General features: G+C 49.1%; 1 long non-coding RNA gene across 2 annotated transcripts in view; it reads right to left on the reverse strand.

Moving 5' to 3' along the window:
* Positions 1-24,797, reverse strand: part of LOC147663637 (uncharacterized) — a 45,350-nt gene that overhangs the window by 14,578 nt on the left and 5,975 nt on the right. The window contains exon 6 of one of the 2 annotated variants that reach the window (XR_015305262.1): positions 24,570-24,777. The exons of the other annotated variant lie outside the window; for it this stretch is intronic. This is a non-coding gene — a long non-coding RNA (uncharacterized LOC147663637). Of the gene's footprint in view, positions 1-24,569; positions 24,778-24,797 lie in introns of those variants that run through there. 2 annotated transcript variants of the gene reach the window in all.

Below are 24,797 nucleotides of genomic sequence, written 5' to 3' on the forward strand. Positions count from 1 at the left end.
GAACTGACCATTTGTCCTTGTGATTTGATTTTGATGGCAAAAATGATGCCAAAGTGTTCAGTCTTTGCACTTATATTCTGCATGTCTGCATCCATACTTTTTCATTTTTTTTTAAACAAACTTTGTCTTTTACATGTTGCATTGTAAATCCGCTGCTCGCCGTACCAGTGAATACAAAGCATGGTCATTCTAACGCATTACATTGCATATCCTGCCTAGTCTTACAGTCGTGAGTCCGGATTTTATCCGTCGCATTCTCGGTCTGGTAAGGCTTCTGCATACAATCCTGAATGTTCCACTTCCCTCCTCCCCTTCCCCCAACAAATGGCTGATCCCCCTCCCCCTTCCCGCCCTGCACTGCTGTCTCCCCACTGCCTCTATTGATCCCAGATTGCCCCTTGGTTCGGCCCCCCCACTCCCCAGGGGGAGGGGGACAGTGGCCGGACCGGGGGTCTCAGTGGAGGCGCCCCCCGGGAGGCAGAGCCCGGGCATCAATGATTGGCGCGAGATAAGGGGAGCAAAGGCAGGGAAAGAGAAAGAGCGGGCCCACCAAGCATTGGGGCTGGGCCAGCTCAGCCATAAATTTAAGGTAGGAATGTGGAAGGGACGATAAGGGCTATTTAAGGATGGGCGCCGGGCACAAGGCCCTCTTTCTCCGGGAAATTTTGGCAGGAGAAGAGGTGCAGCGTCGACAAAGTGCGAGGTGAGGCGAGGGGAGGGAGGGATGGATCTAGGGTGGGCTGCAGTGTAGTGGGTACAGAAGAGAATGTGTGGGGTAGCAAGGGTGGGGAGACTTTGCGGGGGCTGGGTGTGCAGAGTAACAAGTAAAGGAAGGGACACCATAAGAGAGTGTGCAATATTAAGAAATGTAAGGAGGGGTGGGAGTAGCGAGTTAAAGACTCCCTGCAATATCAACAAGCAATGGATGGGGCAAGGGGACCTCTGTGGAAGTGGGGGGGGGTCGCTAGGGTCCGTGGCGCGGGCTTTAATGGCACGGGACGCTGGGGTCAGGCTCCTACGGCGGAGGGCGAGGCGGCGTTCTGGGGCAGGGCGTCAGAGTGCCCAGGCAACAACAATAGCAGAGGGGGAGGAGGCCGAGCACGAGTAGGTCAGGTGCGAAGTCTTGGGGAGGGGGGCCCACGGGAGGGCTTGGGCGCAAGGTTAGAATAAGGAAGGGCATGGAGGGATTGTGGCCAGAGGGGCCAGAACTAGAGGGTGTGCTCTTCCATGGGGGTGTGGGGGGGCTCAAGGATATTCAAGGGGTGGTTGGTAATGCGAGCCAGGATAAGTGTGGAGAGGTGCACACCCTCCCCCGGGCGGCGGGTAAAAGGAGGACGGAGATGAAGGGTTGGAGGCTGGTTTAAAGGTTACTGAGATGGGGGCCGGGTAGTAGATGCCCCTTAGTGTCATGGGGCGGAGGATCGAAGTTTGGCGTAACAAGAGGGGAGGGGCCGGTTCTCCTTACTGGGGGCTCTGTTTTCGAGGGAAGGCACAGCCTCCGGGCATCAAGCGTATGAGTAGTAATAGCAGAGGGAACTGTCACTGTTTTGTCTGTCAGAAAGCTCTCCAGGGGCAGTATGAATGTGGTGAAATAAAAACAAGTTTAAGTTAAAAAGTCACATACGTACCAGCGCATAAAATACAGCACCAAACGTAACTCACACACAGGGTTTTCATAGGCAATAAACTGGCCCCTAGCTAACTCACTCTGTGATATTCTCGAGGCTGACAGACTAAGTCACAGTACATTGATTTGCCTTAATTTACAGCGCTTAGAGGATGGGGGGATGTTGGGGGATTGGACTCTGGGTGGGAAATACAAGGCGCTTGGCGGAATACGGTGCTGTCTGAGGGGCTCGTTCCGCGTGCGGGCAAGGACATTGCAGAGTTTCCAAGGAATGGTGGCAAAGGCATCGCGCACAGAGAGGGTCGGCTCTATGGCGGTGGGGCAGTGGCACACGTCAGAATGGGGCATGGTTGCCAGGGTGCTCGGGTAACAATAATAACAGCAGAGGGGCGAGGCCGAGCGCATGAGAGTAGGTGTGAAGGATGGTAGAAGTGGGCCTCGGGACAGGTGCGCAGGGAGTGGCGCCTGGGAAAGGGTGCCTGCTTGTAAAGTGTTGGGGGGCGCAGGGGGGGGGGGGGTCATGGATGCGTGGTTCTGGTCTGGAGCACGAGGATGGCTTGGCCGGACAGGGGGCAGGGGTGTTCGGTAGGGGGGCGGGCGAGGGCTTGTGGGCGGGACTGCCGACACGAGGGTGAGGACGTGGGCTGCCGCCTAGACAGTGGCCCTCGACAATAAGGGGAAGGAAAGAATAACTGCGGTGCCATTCGGAGATTAGGCCTCCGATGCAAAGAGAACGAAAAATAAGAGGAGTCATACATGTAGCAACAGCATTATATCGTTTGGAGGGCACTCGTGGTGAATAGGCACTAAAGGAGGTAGGCATAGATTGTGTCAAAGTGGAACTGGTGGCCATTAGGGGGCTCCTAGCAGAGTTAACAAGAACAAGTTTCACTCTGCGTTCAGGTGAACCGGAAGTAAACAATTAATTGCGTAACTTGGGCGGGGACAAACGCCAACCCGAAAGTGAATGTGTGGGCCCCGGAAGTGAAAAGGTCACCCGGCCGGGTGGGAACCTGCTGGTTACCCTGGAGTGAGTGGACACCGGATGCAAAAGGGGCCATCCGGTTGGGTTAAAGCAGACGCTTACCCAAGGAGTGTTTGGAAACCGGAGGTAAAAGGTTACCCGGTCAGGCCGGAAGCAGAAGCTTGCCCGGAGAGAAAGGAAAAGGTGTGTCCCAGGGAGGGGGTTACATTGGCAATGATAGCTGCACTGAATGTAGGGCACAGTGCAGGGGCAATGGTGGTTAAGGACGGGGACAAGTCACTGAAAAAGAGAGCCGCACTGAATGTAGGGCACAGTGCAGAGCTGATGGTGTAAGGACGCAGGGTCGCCAGACGGAAACAATGGCGTGTAAAGGATCGCTTGTAAGTGATAATGCCTAATAAACTGTGGCCTTAATTCTTCCATAAAACAAACTGGTGTGGTCTGAAGTTATTGGGATTCGGGGGTGCGACCATGTGGGGGGTGCCTCTGCTGTGGCGCCTCCCCTGTACTTGAGGTGTGTGTGATGGTGTTTCGCCGGAGCCTCCATGTCGTATCCCTGCCCTCTCCTGTGTAGTTCTATTATATATCCCTGTTGCTCGGGATCTGCAGTGCCACTCTGTCCTAACCTGGCCCTGGGGGTTCTCTATTTGTGGTGGTCTCTCAGGGGTGGAAGCTTCAGTTTCTCTGTCATCTCTCTTCCACCAACCCTTCCCACGCCTGGGCTCTTTCCAGCTTGCCCCCTCTCCAGCCCGCATTTCTAAGCAGAACCCTGCCCTCGCAGTCAGCCCATTTCTCCAGCTCTCGTTTCTATCTGTGCACATTGGGGCCTTCCGGCTTCTTCCAGCTACTACTGATTTCTCGTTTCGAGAGTATAAAGGCAAGGTCTTGAAACCTGTCTGTGGTCCTGGTTTTGGCAGTGTGTGGGAACAGATTGAGCAATACGTGGGCTGGTGTGCAGGGGACCACCCTTTCCATTATTCTAGCTGTCTCCCGTGTGATTTCCTGCCTGTATTGCGTTAAGGAGGTGCACCTCTACATCATGTGAATAAAAGTCACCCCTTCAGTGTTGCATCTCGGGCATCTCGAAATAGCTGTTGATACGCTCTGGGGTTACATATGCTTGGTGCAGTATATAGAAATTGATCAAGCTAAAACGGGAGTTTCGAGATACTTTGGCGGTCCGTTCTAAAATATTGTCCTAGTCCTTGTCTTCTAGTGGTCTGTCGATGTCTTCCCCCCATTTGTGCTCAACCGGTCCAGCGGTTGTATGGAGTCTCACCCTATAGCTCTGTAGAGGCATGCAGCAGCTTTGATAGATCCCCCAGCCAGACTTATATATTTGCAGGTGGCGTGTCGCAGCATTTCAGTTCAGTTGTACCCGTTCCCCAGTGTCGCCTCATGGCCCCGTGACTGTCCTGTAGAGCAGGAAGTGCCCCTGTGGTATTTCCCTGTCAGCGCTGAAGTCCTCAAAGGAGAGAAGCTCCCCGTCCCGGAAGAGATCTCCTACTTTCGTGGCTCCTGCTTGTACCCAATCGTCTATTCCCCACCATTGTCCTCCGTGGGGAAGGGCCCCCAACAGCAACATCACTCTGTCTTCGTTGCTGCGGACCTGCTGAGGCCTGGCAGTCCCGAGCAGGGTGCGGAACACACTGGCTTTAACCGGGGTGTCTGGCTCCCAGATCCCAGCCACCCACTGTGGGAACCTCTGTAGGTTTCCAGCCAAATAATAGGCCTCCATATCTGGCACCCCCAACCCCCCCCTCTAGGCCGTTTTAGAGTGTTAAGGGCTACTCATCTGCATCCTGTCCCCCATATGAACGCTGACAGGCAGAAGTCCAGCTCCCGGAACCATGCCGCTGGTATCCACGCAGCGTGACAAAGAAGTACAGCAGACGGGGAGAGCCACCATTTTAAGTAGAGAGATGTGACTTATTGCTCTTATTGCTGAAAGGGGAAGCTTTCCCCAGAACAGAATGCCATAGTGTAACCTTCCTTCACATCCTCCATGGTGTGGAAGTTGTGCGCTCCCAAATATCGGAAACAGCGGGGTTCCCATCGCAGATCGCCTAGGTTCCCAGGTGGCTGCATGTCCCTCACCAAGGGGAATAATCTGGACTTCTGCCAATTCACGTGCAGGCCCGACAATGACCCAAATCATTCCATCACAGCCTTTGCTCCTGGCAGTTCTTCCCCACGTCATTTAAGAATAGTAGAATGTCATCCGCATATAACGCTATTTGGTGCCTCTGCTCCCCAATTGGAGCCCTCTGTAAGCCCCTTCAGATCGCGGTACGCAAGCTAATGGCTCCACAGCCAGGGCGAATAGTAGTGGGGAGAGAGGACACCCCTGGCGCGTACCCCTCTCCACCTGGTATTGCTCCGATATTGTGCGCCCCGTGCGGACCCTCGCTACCGGAACAGTATATAATAGCCTCACCCAGCATAGGAACCCCGGTCCAAGGCCCATTTTGGTTAACACGACATATAGGAACCCCCATTCCAGGCTATCAAATGCCTTTTCCATGTGGAATCCATACAATCTTTTTCATATGAAGAAGCAAGCATCCAAGTATTTAACAAGTTTGTGGGAAGAGGAATGTTGCCACAAAGTATTATAAGGAATAAAGGGTCAGATGTATCAAAGGGTTTTACCCATTCTGTGTCTATGGAAAAATGTGTTCATACATTATGGCCCAAAATAACCTCTGTGGTACGTAAGAGAGGATATTGCAAATCACCTTGGAGTTCCAGGGCCTTAATACAACACATGTGGCCTTCAGCCTCAATCCTGTACTTGGTCAGGGAACTCCTTGGTGGCATGCAATATCCTGATAATGGATGCATTGGGGGAATTATCCTATAGCCATTTTCATGATATAGCACTGCTGTAGGGATGCACAGCTTTGTAAATAAATGCAAGTATATCAGGGGCTATGCATTAGCTATGTTTATTTGATAAATTCCCTGCTACCTTGTTGTTGTTTACGTTTTCATGTTCATACATTTATATTTGCTTTTCTTGCTGGAGGGGCGTGACTTCAGCTGTGATCTTATTGGCTCTGTGCCCTAAAACAGAGCCCATCTCCTAGTTTATCACGAAAGATGGATTGGAGGCAGCGGAGAAGGTTAACGAGGAGCTCCAGTTTCCAGATTCTGCCTGTCTTCTGGTATTACGTATCCTGCAAAATGTTGCTTGGTGCCATGGTGTAGAACCTTTCTGGAGGGTTCTGTGACCGATTTAGTGTCAGACATGATCTCTGTAGGGAGGAGTGATCTTTCTGATGTAGGGCAGACAAAGTCCTTTATTTGTCTGCAGCATTAACACAGTTGATAACATGGCTCTACTGGAGAGGAAAGAAATGCAAGCAGAAATACCAAACGTTGCCCTATCGCGAGTGCAATCCCTTCTTTCCAAATGCCGCCAAGAAAGTCACGATCAGATCAGATGCATCTCAGCACCCCACGACATCCCTAGGGCTCTTCCCTTTCTTGCTTCTTCTTCAACACCTAAGCACACTCCTTGGCAGAGCTTCTTGAACAATACCACATAAACTATATAAGCCGAAGATCCCCACATTCACTTCTAGCTAGACCACAGCTCAAATAACTCTAACATCACCTCATACCTTGGCCACATCAGCAGTCGATGAAGGAGAGCTACCTGTACTTAATTAGGAAAAATACATAATTATGGGAAGAAGTGAGGCTGTCTTACTACTCTACGACTCTCCTCAAACCTTCTGACTCCTCGCCCTCCTCCGACTACTGAAGCTTGGAGATACTATTATATTCTGAATTAATGTTCGCTTCACAGGTCAACGGAGTGGTCTAAAGCATCAATCTTCACCTCTCCCTGTCCTGCAGAGTACCGCCATTGCTCTAAATTAACCATCTGATGGAACTTATCAGATCACTTTTCATTTCACATATGGATACTGTAATTTAATTTGTACTGACCTTTATACACAAAGCGCTAAGTGCCAGATTATAAAGATTACAAGGCCACCAGAATATGCTTCAACCTGCACCAGTGTGACCATGGCTCTAAAATCACCCCCTAGCGATCAGATGCAGCTAAAATCACTTTCACGGTTCTCTGCACAGTTTACAAAGCTACTAGGACAAAGACACAAAATACTTGTAAAAGCTAGCTCCACTCATCAGCACAGTGTGGCAGGTGTCTAGGAGAGAAAGCCTCAAGACTGTAGAACGCTTGCGGCACCCTCTCATCGCTTTGAACACAATTGAAGCTCTTTAGGACACCACTGAAAACTTAGGGGCATATTAGCAAGGGCTTTATCGCCACTTTAGCTGCACTTTTTGCCGCTAATGCGACAATTTTTTTATTGCCCTATCAGAAACCTGTTGCTAACTGGTGTTAGCGACAGCTTTCTGGCGATAGCTGACGGTCTTCCCATCGCCTTGCATGCCAGCGATAATTATCGCTAATGACATGCAAGGTAGGCGTTCTCAACTAAAAGCGACTGTAAACAGTCGCAAACACAACTAAACCCTATTAGAAATGCAGGCGAAGCGTTAAAAAAAGTTGCGCTAAGCGTGATTATCGCTAGTATTTAACACCTACTGAAAACATGACTGCCCTGTTCCTACAATGGGAGGTTGATTGTCAGGCTAAGTCCACCATGGCGTTAATGCGTGAATATCGCTGGATTTCCAGAGATAATCAGGCATTTCGCCGCTATTGCTGGATATTTTATCACAGTGAAGATAAAGATTGCTAATAGCAAGTTATCTGCTCGAAAATATCCAGCGATAGGCGGTGATAAAAACTAACGCGCTAAGCACGTTTTGCAAAAATTATCGCGAGCTGTTGCTAATATCCCCCCTAATTTTTAGACTCACTTTCTAAAATGATCTTTAGACTTTTATGCATCACGACTGGATAACATCAGGAATGGGCTGGTGGATGTGTCTTTCCCCTACATAGCTCCTTTTCAGTTCAACAGTACTGATATTTCTGTGCATTGGGAAGTAAGTGAAAGGTTACATTCGGCACACTATAAAACTCCTAAATGATTAGAAACATTAATAGCAGTAGAATTGACTTTATTGCTGCCGTACATTTCTATTCCCATTTCAACTGTTGCAAATGGTCAATATAAAAGCTTTCGCAAATGGATCGGCCATCTTGGAGCTTCTCTTCTCAGCCTTGCACCCTGTGTTGGTCTCCCTCACCTAGTCTCAGTCTCTCTTTGCCTTCCTATTTTTGTCTCAAATTGAGTGGCTCACACTAAAAGAGACAGAAGAGAAACAGCCTTGGTGAAACTAGGGGTGAGATTTAGAGTTTGTTGAGAATGGAAAATCCTCTGATTTGAGGAGGAAATTAAAAATCCCCTAGTAGAATTCTCTACGTCACAGGAATAGTATGGTGGAGGAAAGGCATCAGATTTCATGCTTTCTCCTCAATTTTGAAGATTGTTACCACCCATCAGTAAAGCAGGCTCCCAGACCATGCTGGCAATAACTGTCTTGGTGAGGTTCACACAATCCAAATTCTCTCATCTTCAGTTGCACTCAGTGACAAAACTTGTCTGTCAGTCTCGATATCCTTTCTCCGCAGCAGTCTCTATGCCTTGTCTCTTGCTGTCTGTGTTTCTCCACCTTTCTCCGACTCAGCTTCTTTCTGTCTACGTTTCTCTACAGGTCAGCCTCTCTATTATTCTATCTCCATCTTACTCACCGCTAATAGCTGTCCTGCTGTTTCCATCACTCACAATCAATCTTGTCTCAGTTTCTCTATTTTACCCACGTTTTCCATATCCTTTACTCTCTATTGACTAAACCAATGTCCTTGTCTCTGTTGGACCCGGCCCGTTGGGCAGGTTCACCCCTAGACTTTTTGCTTTTTCCTAGCCTGTTTATGGAACCTAGTGTTGGTGATTTTAGGCCTCTGCGCACTTTTTCACTGTGGTACAGTGTAAAGTGCTTGAGCTCTCTGTATGTGTGGTGAGTGACATGCCCTCCCATAGGAATGAATGGGGAATATGTATGCCCATGGTAGTTCCTGATGTGTGGGGAGTGCAGGGGCGATTTTGGTATGTATGAACTTGTGAGAGTGAATGCTGCAAAATGATGTATGCGGCATGACTGTGTCTAGTCTAGAAGTACTACTTTTGGAAGTTGGAATATTTGTGTAAGTTGGTGCTAGCGTGTGATTGGCTGGTGAGCCTGGCCCAGAGTGCCTGGGCCTGCTTGTGGATTGACTGTCTGGTTTGAGGATGACAGGGGCTAGAGAGCCCAGGAGGTTGTCTGAAGTCAGCCCATGGATGAAAGGCAGCATCTGCTGCCAGGGAAGTGGGAGGAGATGGCACCTGATAGTGAAGGGCTGTGCCTGCCTAACTACAAAGCTGGCTCCACCTCCCGCTGGGCGACTGACACCTCTGTCCCTGATACTGAAGGGGACTTCCCTCTAAACCAGTCTAGCTGGTTCTCACACTGCCTGCTTCAAATGACTTCAAAGGACTTCAAAGGCTTTTCAGTGTATAAGAAGGGGCTGTGTCCCCTTCCAAAATGTTCTTGTTTCTGACTTGCATCTACCAGGGGCGGGCGCTGCCCAGCCCCTGGATGCCTGGAGGACTTCTGGGGGACCCCTCTGCCTTGCTGGGCTGAGGGGGGGACTTTGCTGGACTTTCTGCCCCCCTAAGCACCTGGAAGTGCTTTTTCTGTGCTTTAGCGCTTGGGAGCGCTGGATTTGTCCTTTATAGCGCTGAGAGCGCTTCATTTCCTGCCCATGGCGCTTTGGTTGCACTTCTAGTGCTGGAGCGCTGTGTGTGCTTCTATAGTGCTTGGAAGCGCGTGGCTGATGGAGGCCGGCGGCGGATCGGCGCGGGAGCCCACTCCGCTTATTTTTCCGATTTTGGATTTGCCCAGTTCTTTATTTGAATTGCCGAGTGCCCACCTCGTGATTCCTGCCCGCCTGCCTGCCTAGCGAGGGCCGCCGCGCTGCCCGCGGCGACCCGGAAGTACCTGGCCGGCCGGCCAATCTCAGCGCGGCCGGCCGGAAGTCCCGCCCCCGCAGCCCGGGTGCAGAGAAGCGATCACCGCCGGGCCCGGGGAGAAGAGAAGCAGGGCGGCCGTTACGGGGCTCCTGTGACCTGAGGGAGCCCCGGAGAAGGAGGAGGAGGCGCGCCTGGAGGAGCGGTAGCGGCGGGGGCGCGAGGCACATTGTCGGTGCCTGCCCCCACCGCGAGCGAAGAGGATCCCCCGCCGAGTACAGCCCGGTGAGTCAAGAGGGCTGGGGGGTGGCTCCGTGATGTGGCTGGCGGTGCCGGTGGAGGCACCAGGGCAAGAGCGGTCCCGTGTGACAGTGGACCGCTCCGACATGGCTGCGTGGCGCTATTACTCCAATGTTGGGGACACATCCGTCCAGAGAGCCCACGAGGCTTGGGCATTCCTGCAATTAGAGCCTGAGAGGCCCGGGGGCCATTATTGATTGAGAAGGCTCCCGAGTCGGCCGCATTGTTGTTGAAGAGCCAGAGGGCTCGGGGCATATCGGGGCAGATTGTCGTTGCCCGTCTCCAGAGGGCTCAGTTGTGTCTAAAGTCACGAGGGCTTCAAGGGCGGCCCCGGTTGGCAGTGGGTCGCCCCAACGCTTGGAGAGTCCAGGGAGGCTCCAGGGGGCATGTTGCTTTAGAGCAAGTGTGGCTCCAACGTTTGACCAGTATTGGCCAGAGCCTGTGTGGCTCCAACGTGCGCAGTGTTTGTTTTAGAGCCTGTGTGGCTCAGGTGGCACAGATTTGTTCTAGGGGCTACTGAGAGCCCTGCCACAGCTTGTTAGTACCCAGCTGTCCAGTAATTAGTGGGCAGCTGCACCGTTTAGGCCTTTCTGTGATGTTCCCAGTTGCCCAGCACTTTGTGGGCAGCTGCCACGTTTCCGTCCGCGCCTGGACCGCGCCCAGTGCCAGACCCCCTGGTCCTCGCATTGTCCAGCCCTCCCGCTTTACCTACGATGCCACCACCCTCCTAGCCCTCAACCCCGGCCGCTCCCCCAACTGCGTCCAAGCCGCTCCTGGACAAACCCACGGACCTTTCTCATGCTACTCCTGCAAATTCACCGGCACCCTCAACAACTCCGCTACGATCACACCACAGATTTCTGACCCCAACTACCTACAATGCATCTTGCTCAACACCCGATCGGTCCACAGACACGCCATTGACCTTTGGAATCTACTTGACACCATCTCTCCGGACATCGCCTTCTTAACAGAAACATGGATGAACGCCTCCTCCGCCCCGGACATCACCATTGCCATCCCAGAACATTATAAGATCATACGCAAGGACCGTACCGGCCACAAAGGAGGAGGAATCGCTATTGTCCATAAGAAATCCATCCACATCTCAACTAGCTCTGACGTCAATCTCGCCAACTCTGAACACCTTCACTTCCAGATCCACATCGACCCCAAGACCACACTCAGAGGCACCCTCCTCTACAGACCACCAGGACCCCGTGCAAAATTCAGTGAAGACATCACGGACTTCATCACTCCACACGCGCTCCCCTCCAAAGATTACATCCTTCTGGGAGACCTCAACTTTCACCTTGAAAAGAACAACGACCGCAACACCACCGCCCTCTTGGACAACCTCGCCAACCTCGGACTTAAACAACTGGTCACTTCCCCCACCCACATCGCAGGTCACACACTCGACCCTATCTTCACCTCCAGCAATCATGTCTCCTTCAGCCACACTACGGATCTCCTCTGGACTGACCACAGCTGCGTTCACTTCACCTACAACAAGCCGAAACCCATCAACCACCCCCAACCAACTCTGCAACGAAACTGGAACAAAATCACCATCGACCAGATCTCCTCATCGCTCCGTCTAAACACCCCAGCCCACTCTTCTAACCCAGACCAAGCCGCCACCAACTTCACCCTATGGCTATCCAATAGCGCCGACATCCTAGCACCACTGAAAAAACGTCAAAGCAAACCTGGCAGCAAGAAGGCCTCATGGTTCAACGATGATCTTAAGAAGTCCAAGAAACTCTGCCGCTCCCTTGAAAAAGCCTGGAAAAAAGACCCAACCACTAGCACCAAGGACGCCTTCAAAAACGCCACCCGCACACACCACCAACTAATCCGAAAGGCCAAGAAAACAGCTTTCAAGGATCGACTAGACAACAACGCCCACAACAGCAAGGAACTTTTCAACATCGTCAAGGAATTTACCAATCCCTCGGCCAACTCCAACGACATCACCCCCTCTCAAGCCCTCTGCGACTCCCTGGCTTTATTCTTCCACAACAAAATTGCAGACATCCACAACAGCTTCGACAACCAACCCGGAGACCAACCCACCCAACCATATGATGAACATTCTCCCCCCTTGAACACCCTTAACGACTGGAACCCAATCTCCACTGAGGACACCATCCGCCTGATGAACTCCATCCACTCAGGATCCCCCACAGACCCATGCCCTCACCACATCTTCAACAAAGCAGACTCCGTCATAGCACCGCACCTCCGAGACGTCATCAACTGCTCCTTCAACTCCGCCACCTTCCCGGAAAGCTGGAAACACGCTGAACTCACCGCCCTTCTGAAAAAACCCACAGCGGACCCCACCGAACTCAAAAATTACCGCCCCATCTCGCTCCTTCCTTTCCCGGCCAAAGTCTTCGAGAAAGCTGTCAACAACCAGCTCGCCGCCTTCCTCGAAGCCAACAAATCCCTCGACTCCTCACAGTCTGGCTTCCGAGCAAAACACAGCACTGAGACCGCCCTCATCGCAGCAACAGACGACATTCGAACTCTACTGGACAATGGAGACACAGTCGCCCTCATCCTCCTCGACCTCTCTGCAGCCTTCGACACAGTCTGCCACAACACCCTTTTACAACGCCTCAGAAACATCGGAATACAAGGAAAGCACTTGAATGGATCACCTCGTTCCTCACCGGAAGAACCCAGAGAGTCCGCCTTCCACCATTCAAGTCCGAGGCCACTGAAGTCATCTGTGGCGTACCACAAGGATCCTCACTCAGTCCCACCCTCTTCAACGTATACATGAGCCCCCTCGCGGCCATCGCCCGCCAACACAACCTCAACATCATCTCTTACGCGGATGACACTCAACTGATCCTTTCTCTCACCAATGACCCCAGCACCGCCAAAACTAACCTACACGAAGGAATGAAAGAAGTTGCCGAATGGATGAAACACAGCCGTCTGAAACTGAACTCAGATAAAACAGAAGTCCTCATCTTAGGTACATCCCCCTCTGCTTGGGACGACTCTTGGTGGCCGGAAGCCCTTGGAAAAGCACCCATCCCGACAGACCACGCACGGAACCTAGGCGTTATCCTGGATTCCTCACTTTCAATGAACAGACAAGTCAGCGCCGTCTCCTCATTCTGCTTCAACATTCTTCGCATGCTCAAAAAAACATTTCGCTGGATCCCCACCGAAACCAGAAAAACAGTCACCCATGCTCTGGTCACGAGCCGACTGGACTACGGAAACACCCTCTACGCAGGTACTACCGCTAAACTCCAGAAAAAACTCCAACGAATCCAAAACGCCTCAGCCAGGATCATATTAGACATCCCGCGTAACGAACACATCTCTGGTCACCTGAAAAACCTCCACTGGCTACCCGTCAATAAGAGGATCACTTTCAGACTTCTAACCCACGCACACAAATCACTCTACGATATCGGACCAGAATGCCTCAACTCACGACTGTCCTTCTACACCCCTTCCCGCCAACTACGTTCCTCCAGCCAAGCCCTCGCCACTGTACCTCGCATCAACAAGACGACCATGGGAGGTAGATCCTTCTCATACCTGGCAGCTAAAACATGGAACTCACTCCCCACTTACCTTCGCCTTACCCAGAACCACCTAGCATTCAGAAAGCAACTTAAAACGTGGATATTTGACAAGTAACCCTCCTCCCCTACCTAAGCGCCTTGAGACCCTCTGGGTATGTAGTGCGCTATATAAATTTTTTGACTTGACTTGACTTGACTTGAATGTTTGGTCATCATGTGTCTTCTTGCGCTGCACCCCTGAATGTATTTTATTGCATCATGTGCTTTATTCTTAACACCTCTGAATGTCTTGGGCGTCATGTGTTTTCTCTTTATTACTCCTCTGAATGAGTTTTATGCATCATGGGTAAGGTGTTCTGGTTTAGACCCCTAAACGCTGTGTGATACTTAGGTGGTTGTCTTTTCTACTCCTCTGAATGTAGGTTTATTGCATCATGAGTAATGTATTCTTTCTTAGACCCCTAAATGCTGTGTGATACTTAGGTGGTTCTTCTTTCTTAGTACAGGTGGTCCTAGTAAGGTCCTGGTTCCTGTTACCAGTGGTTACTGGTTGTTATCTTTGATTATTATTTTATGTTACATTTATTCTTTATTCTAGAAGTGATTTTATATTCTACATTTTATCTAGAAGTACTATATCTGATTCTGACAGGCGCCCATGTGGCCCTGTCTGGTGTACATAATCCCTGTGAATATTGCCCGTGCCAGTTGGCACAATGTATATGTGTGATTTTATCTGATATGTTTTTACAATACAAAAGTTATTTTTATAATAACCTTGTGTGGAGTCTCTTTTGTGGTGTACCTAGTATGTTGTTGCTGTTGTGCGCTGGCGCAAATGCTTTACACATTGCCTCCGAGTTTAGCCTTACTGCTTTAGCCAAGCTACCAAGGGGGTGAGCAGAGGTTATCTTGGCGTGTGACTTCCTTGCCCTGACTAGAATGGTGGTTTCTGCCTGGCTTTGGCGTCAGCCTTAGCCTACCAGAAATAGCCAGTTCTAACAGTCTCCTATTCAGTTCTCCCATAATGATATATCTCTCACTGTTTCTCTCCGGGGTCCTGTGTCTTCCAAGGTCTCTTCCGGTTATTTAAGTTCCATCGATCATGCCACTTACTCTTTGCCTGCGCTCAAGCACTCCCTTAGCCAATTACTTCCCACTATAGATACCAAATGCACTGGTTTACTGTAACGAAGGGAGGTCGGAAAAGTGAGAGGAGGGGAATGGTGGACTCCGATACCCCTATATTCCCCTCTTGTCTCCATACAGGCGGATGAATGGGCCACGCCGTCCTGCGTGCACCAACCAGAGAAATACACTGGTCCCTTTAACTGGTAAGGCAGAGAGAGAAACAACACACCCCCTCTCCAGGACGCAGCTACGTCCGGACCAATAAAAGCCTGGGATTCCCCTTTTATAGTATGTGACATCACCAGGAAGGAGAACACAGAAGCCGGAGGAGACGCCAGTGACGGAGAAAGAAACCACGAGAGCTGAGAGAAGCGGAATCGTGCCCAGGATCTGCCCCACGGCGTGGGAGAGCCAGGAGGCCAACGGCAACGCGTTTCATCCAGCCACACTCCAGGAGAAGCGTGGCTCACCCAGGTAAGTGCTTCACTGGCTGGGTCGGGAGGAGGCAAATCACCGCAAAGTAGCCCGGTCTTCCCCGGCCGCCCTTATCATTGTAAATACCCCTTCCCATGCACTCTCACTACACACCCCTATCTGATACCCAGTCACCGTGTTAAGAGTGGTGCATGACTGCTTTCCTTCATTCCTTTTCCCCTAAACAGAATTAGTTGGTATAACTCACTGACGCGCATTTTACCCTTCATTTTCTTTTGCGGAGGTGTAGCTGGATCTTATTTCCCTTCGTCGGTGGTGAGGCTAAGAAGAAGTCGTCATTACTACCTCCTTCCAACGACGGTGGCACTTCTGAGGATGGCGATGGATGGAACCCCCTTCTCTGCTAAAGGACAATTCTCACCTCAAAACAAACTATTGTTGGTTAAAACCTGGCTTCATATAGAAAGCGTGTATTGGGCAAAATAAAACCCTCACTAACTAGAGTCGGTGTTCATGTCCCTTATTCTGTCCCGCAACATTTACATAATCTAAAGAAAATTGAGACTTCAGACACCCAAAACAAAAGTCAAAAGTCAATGTAATGTTGCTGCCGAGATCTACCCCGCTGCTTCTTTCTTGCTGATGCTTTCTTCCTAGGATAGTAGGTAAATCGGGTTTGAGATATCAGGTATGGTTCGACCAGTCTCTTCAGAATCCATAAATACAAAATAAGCAGATAACATGAAAATCTTACCTGCAATCTGTTGTAGTGTGTACCAAGTCTACATTTAAAGAGGTCAATGAATTATTTTTGGAGAACTTCCTTGCTACAATGGGCCTATTCTACTAAATCCAACAAAGTGATGCATGTTTTGCAATCCACTCATGTAACATTTAACCTCCTATATTTATTTAATAAATGCAGTAATCTGGTACACCACATTGTGCCCAAGTATATGCAGGACAACACCAGTGGATGGCTGATCTACGATGTAGATGAACAATGACAACTAGTTACTAATTAATCTCCAATTACTAAGCATTGGTAGTGGAGCGTCCGGTCTTGTACTGCATTCGGCATTTTACACGTGCTTAATTGCATGTTGTCCTTGATTCCATGCGATGCTCTGATCTTCCATTTTGTTGCATCGCACTTCCATTTTGTGCTGCTTTGCCCTGGAGTTTAACTTCAGCAGTAACATAAACATGTTTTTCACGTAAACCAGTACGAGCAGGTGCAAGACATCTTGTGAGGTTATTGTGTACCTTCAGCTTGTTTTTGTGCATTCTATGCTTATCTCTAGGACAGAGGGAGGATGCGCTGTGCAAGGCACTTCAAGGCTGGAGATAGTGAAAGGAATGTCTTGCCTCGGCGCACCCAAGCAGAATCTGGCCAGGTCTGTTTGGGTGGATCTGATGCAGAGATGCGGCCAGCACCTATGATGGATAGATGGGCGAGAAAAACGTACTAGGGGCTTCTTGAACGTGTTGATTTAACTATAAAAAGCGGTGTCTGTGGAATGGAGCTCAGGAACTCAGTCTTGGAGTGGACGCACTTGCGGAACGACTTTGGAGCCCGGAGAGATTACTTCCTGTGCCCCAGTCTCCACAGGGTTCCTGACTTGGTGTTTTCGGTGCTTGGCCAGGGATGTTGAAAACTCCGGTGCAGACGCATCTGGTGAGATTGTTTGTACATTAACTGTTTATATACCTGTATTCACAGTTTCATATTTATATATAGAGTGTGGTCTCCATTGTTTATTGCCTTTCACTCGGTGCCTAAGAATTTAATAGCTTCAGTGACTTATCGCCCTTGTCTACGATATTAATAAAGCTCATTTTACCTCCAGAGGAGTGTTGGAGTTTCTGTGTGAGTAAGTGGTGTGCGTAAGTTCAGATTACGCAAGTGGGCAAGGCAATACATTTTGGCGTAGTCGGCAGAATTTGTAAATTACGCGGGGAGGAACATGTTTAAAAAGACAAAAGGTGGTTTTGGTTCTTTGGCACAAAGTGAAATCACATTAGCCCCCATTCAAATTCCTGGATGGGAGGCAACGCCGTACTCCGCATGAGTACTCTAAAAGCTCAGGATAAAGTGAGAGCTGGTTCGACTGTTTGGGCGAAGCAACGCCAGAAGATGTTTTAAATTGTTCACGAAAGGTTCCTATGGAGAAAGGTAAAGAATTATGTTCAGTGGGCAGCAGAGGTTGGGCTCTGTTGCATGTCTACCGTTTAGTTTTTGACAAATGTTTATCTCTGCAGTGGGAACAGTTGAGCTTAGAAAAACAACTTATTGAAGCTAAGGATATTTCCACGATTCTTTCCTGTCAGAATACGTTATTACAAGACAAATTAGAAACATATCAAAATATAGCAAAACGGGCTGCAGTCCGTGTTGCTGAATACAGATACAGGAAAAGGAGGGGGCGAGTGAGCAAGAGGAAAGTCCATTTAGCGATTGCCAAAGCTGGCTTAGATTTTGATCCGTCCACCTGGGATTCTAACATCTGGGACTCCTCAGAGTTCTCCTCAGAAGGAGAGCAGCCCTTACAGAGAGAAAGACAGGAGGAGGAGGGAAAAAATAGTAAGAGAGTGGAAGCGCAGCCCATTCTAAGACAGAAACTTCAAGTCGCTCCAGGGAACCCAGATGGAGTTATGTTAAATAGTCTGGAGGATTTCACTCAGCAGGAAATCAGTGATATTTTACAGAGGTTTAGACAGAAGCCTGTCGAGACGCTATTGAATGGTGCGCTTCTATGACCAGGGCGCTTCTGGGTTCATGTTAGACGATGGGGATGCTGCCAAATGTTGTACTCTCAGTACTGATCCCACTGTGCAGGGACACTTCCGGACTTTCCACGGTGATGACCAAACTACCCTGTTGCAGCTAGCTGCGCATGGGTGGGGGTGGGGTCACAGGTACCCCACAGATTCAGACTGACCTGGGAATGAAAAACCATGGTTCACCCTAAGAGATGCCTCGCAGAGAATCAAGGAGGAGGGGATGAAGCTGGCTATTCTTATAAATGAGGCTCATAATTTGATGGGTCAGATAATGACTGTGTCGATGCGGAACAAAATCATTTGTTTGGCACCACCTGCATACAAAGCGATTATAATAACTCTGTTAATTAAACAAACTGGCAATACCATAGGAGAAGTAGTTGAGGCGGTCCGTGTGCTGGGAGAGCTTGGGGAATGGGCTAAGCCAGACAGGGCTTCGCGCTCAGAGTCCCGCGCTGATAACACCGAGTAACGCAACGTGATATGTTTTTGGCACTGTTAAAGGATGGGGTGTCAAGGAGTGAGATTGATGGTATTGAGACCAAAAGCATGTGGGAAATGTACCGCAAGCGAGGACTTGATAGGAAGGAGGGGAGTAGGCATGTGAATAGAAAAGATAACAAGAAAGTAAGTCGCAGGGAAGCGGAGCCTGAGGAGAAGCACGAAAAAGCAAGTCAGGAGAGAGAGAGAGAGGGAATCTCATGTGAGAGTGACAAAAGAGAAAGGTTGGGACCGAGATTGCACAGATTCAGATGGGGACCGGGAAGAGGAGGAGCTGTTCCCTGAGGGTTACCCAACACTGTATTTAGATTTACGCCGGGACCTGCGTCGGGCAGATGCAGAGCTGCGCAGGTGAAAATTAGATTAGGAAATGGTCCAAGCTCTGGTGCAGGGATGGGCTCACAAAGATAATAGACCGCATGTGGAGAGGAGTTGGCCTAACGGCTAGGGAGCTCGACCTCGGACCTGGGGAACTGGGTTCGAGTCTCGCCAACGAGGCCAAACATCCTGTGATTCTGGGCAAATCACTTAATCTCCCTGTGCCTAACAAAAATGAATGTGTCCTCATGTAACATATCTGGTGCTATGTAAAGCGCTCTGATACCCGAGTCGGGTCAAGTTTGCGCTATATAAAACTCTAAAAAAAAATAATACAAAAAAAAAAGTGAGGGTTGAGCTCTATTTGAGAAATAGAAACGTTCAGGAGGTGCGGGCTTTGGTAGACACCGGAGTGGAGGCCACGTTGATACATGGCAATCCACGAAAATTTAAAGGACAGTATTTCACTATCACGGGTTTGGGTGGACAGGAAGCACCAGCAGTGCAAATGGTAATTCAGATGAAAATAGGCAGACTTCCCAAGAGAACATACACTGTTTTGATTGTGCCTATTCCCGAGTACATCATTGGCATTGACATTCTGAAAGGTATGACCCTATATTTAGATGATGGATGCTATCAGTTTGGGTCAAAGCAGTACTTCTCGGTGGCTGCTGTGAGGGTGGGGAGCTTGAAGATTTCCCCAGTGAAGGTGCCCCAAGCAACAAAAGTATTTCACATAAAGCAGTACAGGATTCCAGGGGGACATGATGAGATTACCGCAACCATACGGGACTTGGTGGAGGCGGGGGTGGTCAGACCAGTTACCACGGCGTGGAATAACCCTGTGTAGCCCGTGGGCAAACCGGACGGGAGCTGGCTCATGACAGTGGATTACCGCGAGCTGAATAAGCATACGCCCCCGTTGACAGCCGCGGTCCCAGACACCATGACTTTGATTGAAAAAATTCAGAAACACAATGGGACATGGTATGCGGCATTTGATATTGCCAATGCTTTTTTCACGATTCCAATTGCCCCGAGTCTCAGGAACAATTCTCCTTCTCCTGGAGCAGTAGGTAATTCACGTTCACATCTTTACCCCAGGGGTATTTACATAGTCCTACAATCTGTCACCGGCTGGTGGCAGAGCAATTGGATGAGGTGTCAGTTATTCCTGGAGTACATCTTTACCATTACATCGATGATGTGTTGATTCAAGGAGAGACCCAAGAACAGGTGCAGGCTCAACTAGGCAGAATTGTAGAGCACTTGCAAAGCAAAGGGTGGGTGATTAACCCCGAGAGGGTGCAGGGACCCTCCCAGAGTGTGAAATTTTTAGGCATTCAGTGGCATCAGGGGCATAGAGAGGTGCTGCCACAAGTAAGGCAAAAGATCAAAGAGTTTGCAGTGCCGCGAAACAGGAAGGAGGCACAGCGTTTCATTGGATTGTTTGGTTTTTGGAGACAGCACATTCCCCATATGAGTCAGATTTTGGCCCCTCTGTACAAGGTTATGCGGAAGAAGCATGAGTTTGAGTGGGGGGAGACTCAGCAACAGGCGTTTGAGTTAGCGAAGGAGGCTATACAGCGTGCCTTGGATTTATGGCCCATATGAGAGGGAGGCATTGATTTAAATGTTATGGTCCAGGATCAGTATGCGACCTGGAGCCTATGGCAAAAACAGGGGAGACAGAAGGTGCCCCTAGGGTTTTGGACAAAGAAATTACCTGATGCTGGAGAGCGGTACACTCCTTTTAGGAAGCAGTTGTTGGCATGTTATTGGGCTCTGGTGGATACCGAGCAGTTGACCCTGGAGCACAAGGTGTTTTTGAGACCGTAGATACCTATCATGCAATGGGTGATCAGCTCACCCAAGGCACACAGGATTGGGCATGCACAGGAGGCTAGCGTAATAAAGTGGAAGTGGTACATACATGACAGAGCACGAGTTGGTCCTAAAGGTACCGCAGTGCTGCATGAGCAAGTGGTGCAAACTCCTGTAGCAGATGCAGAAATGTTGCAAGATGTCCCCAAAGTGCGAGAGTCCCCGGTGAAATGGTGCAAGCCTTTTTCAGAGTTGTCCGCGGAGGACAAAAAGCATGTGTGGTTTACAGATGGCTCAGCCAGATATGTGGGGACCAAGAGACTTTGAAAGGCGGTGTCATACAATCCTGTGACCAAAAAGTTGTTGTCGACTACCGGAGAGGGAAGATGTTGTCAGTTTGCAGAGTTGTACGCGTTTTACCAGGCGTTAAAGCAAGAGCTCCCTGGTACATGTCACATTTATACTCATTCATGGTCCACGGCCAATGGATTAGCCACTTGGCTACCCACATGGCAAGCTCACAATTGGATGATTCACAACAGGGAGGTTTGGGGAAAGGAGTTGTGGCAGGAGAATTGGGAATTGTTGTCCCAGAGTACAGTCACAGTTTATCATGTCGATGCTCATTGCCCGACTGACTCCCTAGAGCGTTCGTGCAATTCTTTTGCAGACCAAGAAGCAAAGATTTGTAAAGCTGTGGTGGCGACGCAGAATTCCGACTTGGTACGGCATGGCTAAATGGGCGAATCAGAAATGCGGACATTTGGGCGAGCGAGCCACCAGCAGGTGGGCTGAAAGTAGAGGGATGTATATTCCCCTAGATTTGATTAAGACTGTGATCATTCACTGTCCTGTTTGTCAGCATACTCAGCACAGACCAGTTCCACAGGTAGTGTGAGGCCAGCTAGGCAGAGGGAAGTTGCCAGGGCAAATATGGCAAATTGATTTCATCGGGCCAATGAGTCGAGGATGTCAGTATGCATGCACGGTGGTGCATACCTATTCTGGCTATCTCATGGCCTTTCTATGCAAGAGAGCAACCCAGTCTCACACTTTGAAAACTTTGAATTTGTTGATTTTGTACTACGGAATTCCTATGCAGGTCCAAAGTGACAATGGGTCACACTTTAAAGGAAATATGATGCAAGATTTTTGTGTACAGCATAACATTGAGTGGATCTATCATATACCCCATTACCCACAGGCAGCGGGTTTGATTGAGAGAATGAATGTTTTGCTGAAAGAGCAGTTGAAAAAGTTGTCTGATGGGTCATTGAAGGGGTGGAGGGATCACTTGCCTGATGCATTTCAAATGTTGAACAACCGACCCCTTGCCAATGCAGAGACTCCTTTGATGTGCATGTTGACCCCAGCTTTGCAGATTAAGCCCCATGTGGCCACAAACACGATTCTGTATTGGGAGACAGCTCCTGGAGCATTAGCTCCATATCGTGCCACACCAGAGGCTGCTGGTCTTGATTTACATGCCTTGAAACTATCAATTGCAACCACAAGACATTACCTTGATTGAGACAGGAATTGGAGTTCAGATTCCCCCATAGCATTTCGGATGAATTGCTCCTCGATCTGGGCTCGCCCTTAAAGGCATCCAGGTTTTAGGAGGGGTGGTCGATGCCGATTACCAGGGGGAGATCAAAGTTATCCTATTGAACAGTGGAGACAATGATCTGATTGTGCAACCCGGTGACCGTGATGCCCAAATGGTCATCATGCCGGTTTATGGAGGAAATGTCATGAAGGGGACGGCCCCAGCCCCTCTAACTGTGCGAAGAAAGGGTGGGTTCGGATCTACTGACAAAAACCCAGGGGCGAAATTGTGGGTGGAGTCCCCAAACAAACCTCCTAAACCTGCAGAATTAATCGCTAAGGGCAAGGATAATATTCTAGTCATCATGAGACCCAGACAGGAAAAGTAGGAAAATGTAACTGCTGAGAAATGTTATTTGCGACAGTGATTATACCAGTCTGTTTTCTGTTTCTAGATCACAGTATGGCTTGCCGCTGCGACGCTTGCGCTGTGTGGTCGGTGTTTGGGTGTGTCCGGAGGGGTCCGGGAGGGCCCAGAATGCCGAAGGGGATCAACCGCCCAATTCGAATGACAGCATTGTTGCAGCAACCAGATAACATCTGTTATGTTATGTTATGTTAATTGGTTTTTGTATAGTGCTGGTTCACCATCAGGTCTCTTCGCGCTTCTAGAGGGGAATATTACAACAGACAGTGCGTGTGAGCTAGTGTGGACGAGATTATTTCGTGGTCAGTGCCTCCACAAACAAGATAGTCTTGAGTTTTTTTCGGAACGAAAGGAGGACAGGTTCCTTGCGCAAGTTTTCAGGTAGGTTGTTCCAGAGCTGTGGAATCAAGGTGGAGAAGGCTATGCCCCCTTTACGAGAAGAATGAAACCGAGAGGTGACCAGGCGGCAAGCTACAGAGGAACGGAGGGTCCGAGCAGGGATGTAACTCGTCAGGCGAACCTTGATGTATGCTGGGTCCTGACCGTAGATGGCCTTATGGGCAATGCAAAGGCCCTTGAAAGATGCTCGCTGCCTGATAGGGAGCCAATGTCATTTGGAGAGCAGTGGAGAGGCATGAGTCCGTCTTGGTAGATCAAAAATGAGGCGGGCCGCATCGTTCTGCACAACCTGTAATATTCTTGTTAGTTTCCAAGGGAGGCTGATGTAAAGGCCATTCCCATAGTCCAACCTGGACATTATTGTGGCAGAAACAATAACCTGTAGGGAAGTTGTGGTGAGGAGGGGGACAAGTTTTCGCAAACACCTCAAAAGCCCTGTGCAGGTACCAACCACTGCCGACACTTGCTTGTTCATTGAGAGTTCGGCGTCGATTTTGATGCCCAAGCTTCTAACCACTGGCCAAAACAGGTCACACCAGGGGCTGTTGATGTGTGGGACAGACAGAATTTCCGTCTTGTCTGGATTTATTTTAAGAGACTTGTCGTTCATCCAGCTTGCTTTGAAGCGCAGCACCTCTTGAACGTGTTCCTGAGTAACACTGGAGTTGTTGAGTAGCTGGGTGTCATCTGCATAATTGAAGACCTGGCAGTCCAGCTGGGCCAGGGTCTCCACCAGTGGTTGTAGGTATAGATTAAAGAGCAAGGGGGACAACGCGAGCCCTGCGGGACACCACATATCAAGGGTCCGATGAATGATACCTGATCACGTAACTGCACATCTGGACCTATTTTGCCGGGAATGTGCTGTACACTTCCCACTTCTGTATGAGAAATCTTCAGAATACAGCTGATATGATATCCACTTATCTTGTCGCCATACCTAACCCTGCACATGTGCTTCTGCACATCTTCAACCAAACTAACTTTGAAGGGGTAGTGGAGGAAATTGAGGTACAAACACATCTGAGTCTTTATAAGTACTGTTGCTTTTGCCCGGAGGTTACAGATAGCCTCTGGAGGTACATGACGAGCATTGTTACCTACAATATCTCTACTGCAGACGTTTGCTATCAACTAACTTGTGACCCTGCCACAATTGGCAAGTGTGGCCAACTGAAACTAGAGAAAACAAAACAATTGACCACTGATCAACAAACATTATGTCAGTCACGACCTGGCAGTTTTTGTACTAATGTTGCCAATTATATGGTCTGTAATAACACAGTATTAGCCGCTAGCCATGTTAACCATGTGAAATTACCTAAGGGATGGTTGTTCTCGTGTGGCACTATTTCATACACTTACATACCAGCTAACATAACTGGAGGACCTTGTGCCTTATCACGATTAAGTCTTATGCTTTTTCCCATGTATTATGTCACATGTATTCGCTCTTCTAGAGCCGCTGTTCAATCATAGGATTGTGACTCCAATATTGACTTGCTTTCAAGAACAGAGTATACTAGATTGGCTATTTCTATTGTAGGAGTGCCAGGACTGACCATTTATAAGTCAAAAAAGGGAATTCCCTTTGGACGAATGAACATAGAACAGCTAGTTCTTACAGACCAAACAGATAAAAATGCAACAATACATAACACATGGACATGCAGGAAGCAATATAAACAGAATTGGAAACAAGTGAAAAACACTCTAGTAAAATTAATCTAAACAGTTTATTAGTATACACTATATTTGTTAAAAAATGGGAAACAGACAGGAAGAAAATCATATACAATCAATCATTAAAACATTCCAGTAAAAAAGGAGGTACAGGTAGAGGATTAAATTCACACAATGATACAGAATTCTCCTCTATTCCTTGACCATGTATTCCTCCTTAGGCATCAACGCGTTTCGGTGGAGTGAAAGAATCTTTTACCACCTTCATCAGGACATTTAAGATAGTTTCCCAATTAATTCTAAAATTAAAACAAAACCA

This window comes from Lissotriton vulgaris, unplaced genomic scaffold, assembly GCF_964263255.1.
Source record: "Lissotriton vulgaris unplaced genomic scaffold, aLisVul1.2 SCAFFOLD_1193, whole genome shotgun sequence".
NCBI lineage: Eukaryota > Metazoa > Chordata > Amphibia > Caudata > Salamandridae > Lissotriton > Lissotriton vulgaris.